Source organism: Montipora capricornis, chromosome 7 (genome assembly GCF_036669925.1).
Source record: "Montipora capricornis isolate CH-2021 chromosome 7, ASM3666992v2, whole genome shotgun sequence".
NCBI lineage: Eukaryota > Metazoa > Cnidaria > Anthozoa > Scleractinia > Acroporidae > Montipora > Montipora capricornis.
Window position 1 is genome coordinate 8,755,958 of NC_090889.1, and position 7,747 is coordinate 8,763,704.

General features: G+C 38.0%; 1 long non-coding RNA gene across 2 annotated transcripts in view; it reads left to right on the forward strand.

Annotated features, from left to right (window-relative positions):
* The first annotated feature begins 238 nt into the window (after positions 1-238).
* The window catches only part of LOC138057434 (uncharacterized), a 14,414-nt gene continuing 6,905 nt past the window's right edge, over positions 239-7,747 (forward strand). The window contains exons 1-3 of one of the 2 annotated variants that reach the window (XR_011133673.1): positions 239-444; positions 1,033-1,753; positions 2,420-2,636. This is a non-coding gene — a long non-coding RNA (uncharacterized lncRNA). Of the gene's footprint in view, positions 445-1,032; positions 1,754-2,419; positions 2,637-7,747 lie in introns of those variants that run through there. The other variant, XR_011133674.1, reaches the window with a different exon arrangement.

Below are 7,747 nucleotides of genomic sequence, written 5' to 3' on the forward strand. Positions count from 1 at the left end.
TTGAACCACGTTACTGCTTGATCTTTAATTCCAAATTTGTATTCCAGGCGCCGCAGTATTATGTCACTGTGTCGAAAGCAGCACTTAAATCTAGGAACACTGGTAATGTGACTTGTTGTTTGTTCATGTTTTCACTGGCGAAAAATGTCTGCGCATGAGTCGCGCGATATGACACGTGATGCGTTTCCGGGACTATCATTGGCTCTCGTGAAAAAAACACTACCGAGATGAACAAAAAAATGGCTGCGGTTTGAGTATCGGTAGCTTGTTGGTTTCCGTTCTTTTTAGAGCGATCAAGGCTAGTTTTAACGCCAGTTTCAAGTGGAATGTATTCTTAGAGAACGTACTTGTTGTGTAAAACGTTTGAAAGTCCAATCCAACCAGCATCCTCGGAAAGTTTGCTCCTGGAAAATTTTATTTCGTGGGATAAGAGCTGCGAAACAGGTGAGTTTTTTACGCAATTTTTAATGTGGAAAGTTTGTTGCCACCGGGTACAAAAAGTTACTGTAATGTGCAGAAAGGAGGATTCCCAAGGTTTCCGTTCATGTGTCAATTGGCTTGTACCAGGTGGCAAGGAAATGGCAATATTGTCCAACGTGAAGGTTATTTTTTTCTGCGTTACACCTTACGATCGGCACCTCTACATTAATGATCAATGATTCGATCAGATGTGAATTTGATTTTGAATGTGATTGTGTCATTGGAAACGTAACCCTAGCTAGTATCAAATATTTCAAATAGCAGCTTTTAAGGTCATTTACCCTTTTCTGGTGAAGGTCTAAGTTATTATACTTTTTAGCAGTCACAACTCAACGATCCTTGCGTTCAAGTAGTTTCCAAGTGATGGTCGGATTTGCAATTGATTCGAGTTTAAAATCAAAATCAAAATCCATGTTAGTTAAAATAATGTTTTGAAGAACAGAATTGTAGGTACAGATGTATATAGATATCTATAGATTCAGGTTCGTGACTGTTTTTGAAGTCTTTTTTTTTTTTAGACTATTGTTTTCCGGAAGCATTAATGATGTTTAGGGGACTGTCATGTGTTGTTGGATCAAGGAAATTCTGTTTTGAGTCAAGTATGGTTGACAGTGGATAGTTGTTCCTGAAAAGGCTGAAAGGAAGCTTTATTGCCTTGGACTTTTTTTGGTTACACCCCGCATGTTTGGTTTTTTCTGAGATGGCAAAATTTATTAATATATTATGTGATTTGGAGCTGCAGCTAGAAACAGTGTCTCATGCATAAGGTCTCATTGGGTTTGATGGTAGTAAAATAATTTTGGTAAAAAATATGTTTAGAGTTTTTATCATAACTTCTCATCTTGGTCCTGCTGGACTTCAAACATGCTCTACCATTTTGCACAAGGAACTTGTCAATCAACCATTACCTTTTGGTGTATTTGCAATATGATCTTTTGGATAGCAATTGATTTATTTTTCTTATTTCTTACGTGTAGATATCCTATGTCTGTCACATACTGTAGTTAGTTTTAAGCTTTTATGTCCTGTAGTGTATCTTTATTATAGTTAGCACATGACCCCACAAGCATGTGTTATTGCTTTAATATTGATTGTGTTTGAATAAAGGATATTGTTGTCTTGTCTTGTAGATAATGCAAAACAGCCTCAGTTGTATTTGCATTATTTCTGAATGTTACTTTTTTGAAGGGCAAACCATTAAAAAGTGCACAAAGTTTGCAGGAGTTCAGGAAAAATATTCAAAATATTCATTGATTTGAAGTTCCTGAAGCAGGTAAATCTTGAAGAGTTCATGCAACCATATTTGGAATATATGGCATTTCTATTTGGGAATGTTCAAGTCCACAGAATTCATTTTCTTTATATTGAGAAGTACTGTAAGACTGTTGACTCCATGGGGTTCCCCATTGACGAGTAAAATCGTCTGGTGTTAGACAGAGCAAAATACTCTGGCTTTAGACAGAGTAAAATACCAAGTATGGCCGGTTTAGGGGTGAAAGGGTTAATTAAATTTCATCATTACTTTGACTTTTTCTTCATTTGAACGAAAACAAAGTGTTTAATCATTACCTCCACCATTGCTATACAACTGCATTGGCTTTTAGAACAAAGTATCAAAGTTGAAGCTGGTGGCTCAAGGAGAAAACTTTGCAAAAGTTAGGTTAAAAATACTTTTATGGTATTTGAGTATTATTGAAGAACAGATTTGCATAATATCATTAAAGTCATTAAATCAATGAGAATCCAAACATGAGGATGCAGTTTGCTCAGGAGGGGTCCTTAAAGGTAACAGAATCTTGTTTTGTGGATGTAGGCTAAAGAAATCTGACCCCTTAGAGGAACCAGTTCTAAATTGACAAATGACTGGCATTTTATAATTCATAAGTAAAAGTTATTTGCTCTCTTACCAAATTGTTCTACAGTTCCATTCATTTTTCAGATTGATAGCCTTAAATGACTGCAGCAACTCTGCCAGCTGTTTGGTCTCAGTATCATAAGCAGTACAAAACCACAAAATTTTCTCCAAAAAGGAACAGCAAGAACCCCTGTCATTTTTGCAAGGGAATCCCCCTTGGGGTAGTTTGTTCACTTCACACCCATTGTTTAACACTATCCAGGGACTAAACCAAGGATGGAAATTGATTATAGCTTAAATAAATTGGACCCCTTTTTTAAATTTCTGACACTTACTGCATTCAACTTTAATTTATTCATCCTTTGAAATGGTAGGAATGATTGCTATTATTTACAGCAATTGCTAAAAATTCATTGCATCTAATGTTGAAATACATTGTATTTTTACATATGATTTATGAGTCAATGAGTCATGAGTCAATGAGTTAGTGCAGTTACCCTAACCCATAAAATAAAAGCTAAAATTTAACCTAACCCTGCTTAGGCCTGATCACTGAAACAAGGTCTTAGGCTTAATCAATAAATTATCTCTAATATATAATATTGACTGTGTGTCTCATTGACTAATTGACTCATAAATAATGGGACCTCTTTACATATGGAAAGGTAACAGGAGTTATTTCTGTGAAGTCTTATCCAGAAAACTGCAACATGGGATTATGCACCTTTCAAATGTAGCTTTGTATGCTTTTGCTCAATGTCTTTGAACAATTATTACAGAAAATTATACAAAGTTATGGTTTTTTTTAAAGTTAAATCTAATGCAAGGGGATTAAAATTATTGAAGCAGTTGTGTTGCAACCAGAGTCCGCAAAGAGAGGTTAAATAATAATTTGTTGTCCTGGAAGTACTTAGTAGGCCAGCATGAAATTTGTGAAATGTTTTGGAGGGTGGCACTGAATCACCTTCAACAAGTTTTCTAAACTTTGAAGATACCTAATTTTATATCCTCCTGCTGTTTTATTGCTAGAAGATAAAATCAATTTCTGATTAAGTATTTTTGTTGTCAATGTGGTGAAAGTGCCTTATTAGCAGTTAAGTAATATTTTGTTACAGTAAAATTCTCCCTGCTAGTAAGCTGGATTTCTGAATCAAATTCTCAACTTAGAATGTTGTTGTTTTGGCTATTCAGAGTTAACCTAATCTGTGTTTATTTCTATAATTTGGAGGGAAGCAAACAATTTGCATTTTGCTTGGAACAATAACAATATATAATTGCAACTAAAAGGTTTCCTTTCTAGTGTACCCAATATGAGGTGCTATGACATGGTTATTATTACTGCTAAATTCACTTTAAAGTTTATTTTTGAAGGACTGAAATACATTTCTAAATTTTCCCCTCGGTCTTAATAAATTTTCCTCAATGGAACACTTGAATGACAATTTTAACAACTTAATTTTGAAAAAAAAAAGCGAAAATCTTAACATTTTCTGTTAGATGCGGGGCCCCGCGGAAACATCGTGTAACTATTTAGTTGGAAGAGAAACCACTTGGAAATTTAGTGGTATCTTTTTTGTTCCACTTTTTGAAAGATAAACGCATGAATTGAAATCAAGATGGTAGTCCATTAGCTGGTAAGCTCCACAAACGAATTTCCACTCGAACACTGTCACAGCAACCGAGACTCGCGTTGGCCTTGAAATTTTTAAAGAAATTTCCCTCGTAGCACTGTTGGCTCAAAAGAGAATCACGGTGGCATAAAAACACACTATGCAGTCAAACATTCGTCCGTTTTACTGGCCTGAAAAAAAGTCTTTTTATTGTCGTCGGAGATCTAATAAACACTGAATGGCAGCCATGTATAAATTGAGGTATTGAAGTCACATGACAAGGCCTCGACCAATCAGACATTTTTCGCCAGTGAAGTTCATGTTGACGAGTATGTCGTTGCGCATGCGCAGTAAGGCAGTTTCCGAACTGTGATTTTTTTCGGTAGGCTGATTGAAATTCCGGAAACATCAGATTGGACGACACGTGATCGGAGATTTGTAGTGCAGCTGTTATTTCAGTGATTTTTGAAAGGAAAGCAAAATTGCGGACGGGCCGGTAATTTTTCTTTAGCAGATCCATGTTGGCGTTCTTTAACTTTGGTCTCACTAAACCCTCTTTCCAAATGTCCGGAAAGTGACCACTACTGAGCGAAAGATTAACCATGTTGGAAATGGTTGGTAGGAGTTCGTTAATGCAGTCTTTAACAATCTTGGTAGGTATGGGGTCATTGTTGCAGGTCTTGTTTGGGGCATTCAGCACCAGCTTTTTGATACCTTCAGACGATATTGGCTGGAAGTTAGTGAAGGGTGTGCCAGCAAACGAATACTCTTGAATGCTACTTCCAATCGAATGGTGAAGGTGATTCAATCAGGAGTCAATTCTATCCAGCTTTGAGCGAATGACGTCGATCTTTTGTATAAAGAATCTCCCGAAATCATTAGCAAGCAAAGTAGGGTCAGAGTGCTTGGGGTATTTTTCCTGTGACGACCCTCCTAGCAGTGCACTGGCCGTATTGAAAAGCTTTCTTTGATCACAATCGTTTTCATTAATAAGGTTGAAATAATAATATTGCTTGCTCTATAAAGTGATTCGTATAATTGCGTGCCTTAATGAAATTAACCGTCTGACTCGAGCCCCGTCCTTCGCCATATTCTCTCATACCGTCTACGTAAACGCTTGGCTTCTTTGATTTCGTTCTTGAACCAAGGAACCTGCGGACGAACCGTGATAGTCTTCTTTTGGAGAGGAGCGTGTTTATCTAAAAGGTTAGTCATGATTGAACCGTAACAGGAAACAAGATCAGTAATTTCATCGGGGTGGATTCAGGCATAACCTCGATTCCTTGAGATCATCCTTGAACGATTCAATGTCTATAGCCTTAGTCTTCCGGAAGCAGATCTCCTCAACAGTTGTAGCCGGCATACGGAGAGTTAGTTAAGATATAACAGTACAATGATCTGACAAGAAACTGTCAGAGATGGGCGTGGTCTGAACAAGGCCGTCCAAGTCCCGTGTAATGATCAAGCCGCATTTTTCTGGCGGGAAATCACGTTGACTGTCGTCGGTTTTTATGCTCAATCAAAGCCAGTTTAGCTAAACGATTTGCATTAGTTTGAAAAAGTCTAAGATCTTCGTCCAAAGACTGCAAACAACAGTCACCTTCTAACTTCATTACTTCTCGGGTTTTCTTGTTCGAACTGGTAAGAATCAGCGTTTGGGTGTTACGAGCAGCGAAATGGATCCGGGCTGTCTTTGCTAAATTATGGATTACGGTGTATGGGTCTGCGAGAGGAAAATTCGATCCTGTTTTTAATTTGCCAAGGTTTAGAAAGGTTGTAATGGCACTGTCTTCGGACGTTGCTGCGTAACGAAAGGATGTTTTGCCGCAGAGAATCCTTACTTGAAGAAGTAATTCCTTTGTGAACATGGGAAGAGACTGTAAAAAAACTATCAAAGCACCTTAGGATTTGTATGTGCTTAGCAAAGCAACGATTTTGTGTGAAATAAGTGATTGTTGACTCAACAAACTGTAACCAGGTTCGTACCCCTTTGTTTGCCTTTTTATATGGACATTTATGTAAAATTGCTTGGCAATTTGTCTATCTTACTACGAATATATTTGGTACTTGTCTTATTTCTCCGATTTGGAGAAAAGTCGAAGAAAAATTCGCATCTCTTCTTTGATTCAAATGTTTTGTTGTTTGCATACGCCGTGAATTCGCTTTGCCTCTGAAATTGGTTTGGACTTAAAGGTGCTGACATGTTTTATCCAAATGTTTGCTACACAATTTAGTTTACTTGGATGCCCGAGACTGTTCGTTTCTCCTGCTGTCGCTTATGTTTTAAACTTACTGAAGAAAAGGCAAGCGAAGTCCGGTGACGTTTACAAGACATTGACATTTTGAAAATCATCACGAAGAACAACAACTCCTTGCCAAACTAAACACGATTTGAACAGATGAGCATTGGAAATACTTCCCGTCACAAAAAGTTTCGTTCTTAGGGCCTGTTTACATGGAGACAGGCGCACCCTCCTAGGGTGACCCCACTAGTAGGGTTTTTCGTGGTTGTGTTTACATGTCAGGTAGGGTCACCCTAGGGGTAGGGTTACCCTATCAACTAGGAAGGGTGACCCTCCTAGGAGGGACAGCTTTTTTTTTACTTAAGCCACATGATGTAAACGCTCAAGGTATCGTGACCCAAGGGGGAGGGCTATCTCGAATTGCATCAAAATACGTCACGTCAAATGAAGTCAAATCACGTATTTGGCGCGCTAAGTTTTCGATCACAAAAACAAAATGGCGTCTCATGCGTATATCTCTGAAGATATCAAGCAGAAGCTATCACAAATGAGCATCAAAGTGATGAGATGAATGTAGAAGAGCGCCTCCGATTTTTTCTTTCTGCCTGGTCACCCAAAGCTGCCGAGGTGCTTTTAAAGTATGTGAGAAAAGTTAAAACTCAGTGCGAGTACAACGCAACCGACTTTGAAGCCGACCTAACAAGCTTGTATACGGAAGGACGCCTTACACGGCCATTGACTAGAACCCGGAAAAGATATAAAAGAATTAGAAGCCCAAAAATCAAAGAAAAAATAAAATGCGTCCGACATTATGGAGTAATATCTCCGCCAAAATTCAACATCAGAATTTGACATCCAACAATTTCGTCAAGTTTCTGAAGTCCTCTGTCTATGTTCACTAGTGTTCGAGCCACATAATCAATCAATTTCGAAGGGATAAAAGGGAAAGTGCTGTTATTGTCTCCTGTACCACCCCTGCCAGTCTTCTCAATATTCAGTCGCCATTCCTAAATTTCCGAGCCTTGCGAGCCCTCAGTCAACTACATCAGTGGTTACCATTACCAAGGATACGAAATTGAAGGTCACATCATTCATGCGTGAAGTTTTTGTGCATGGAGCGAGTGTTTTTGCGGAGCTAACTACCCTTGGGTATGTCACTTCTCTTATGCTTATGCAACATGTGTGAACGTCGTTATGGTTATGCTTATCTTTATGCTTGTGCTTTTGTAGCAGTGTAAACCAGGCTTTACGGCTGACGAGTTTTCTTTATATGTTGTTTGTCTGTTGTTATTGCTAATGAGATGCTATCACTATCAGCGATCTCAAAAGTAATACCTGGTACATTGACAACTTGTAGTCAAGGTTTGTAGTTTGCAGTAATTATAACTGATCGAAGTCAAGCATAAAACGACTGAAACCATTTTCAACTTACCGAGATTTGCAGTTGATTATGTCTTATGCTTTCGCTCTGTCAAGATCACTCTTCTCAATGAAGAGTAAAGCCGTTGAAGTTTTTTCGAAGTTATTAAAAAACGGAAATCGACGTTAGTTTCTGTCCT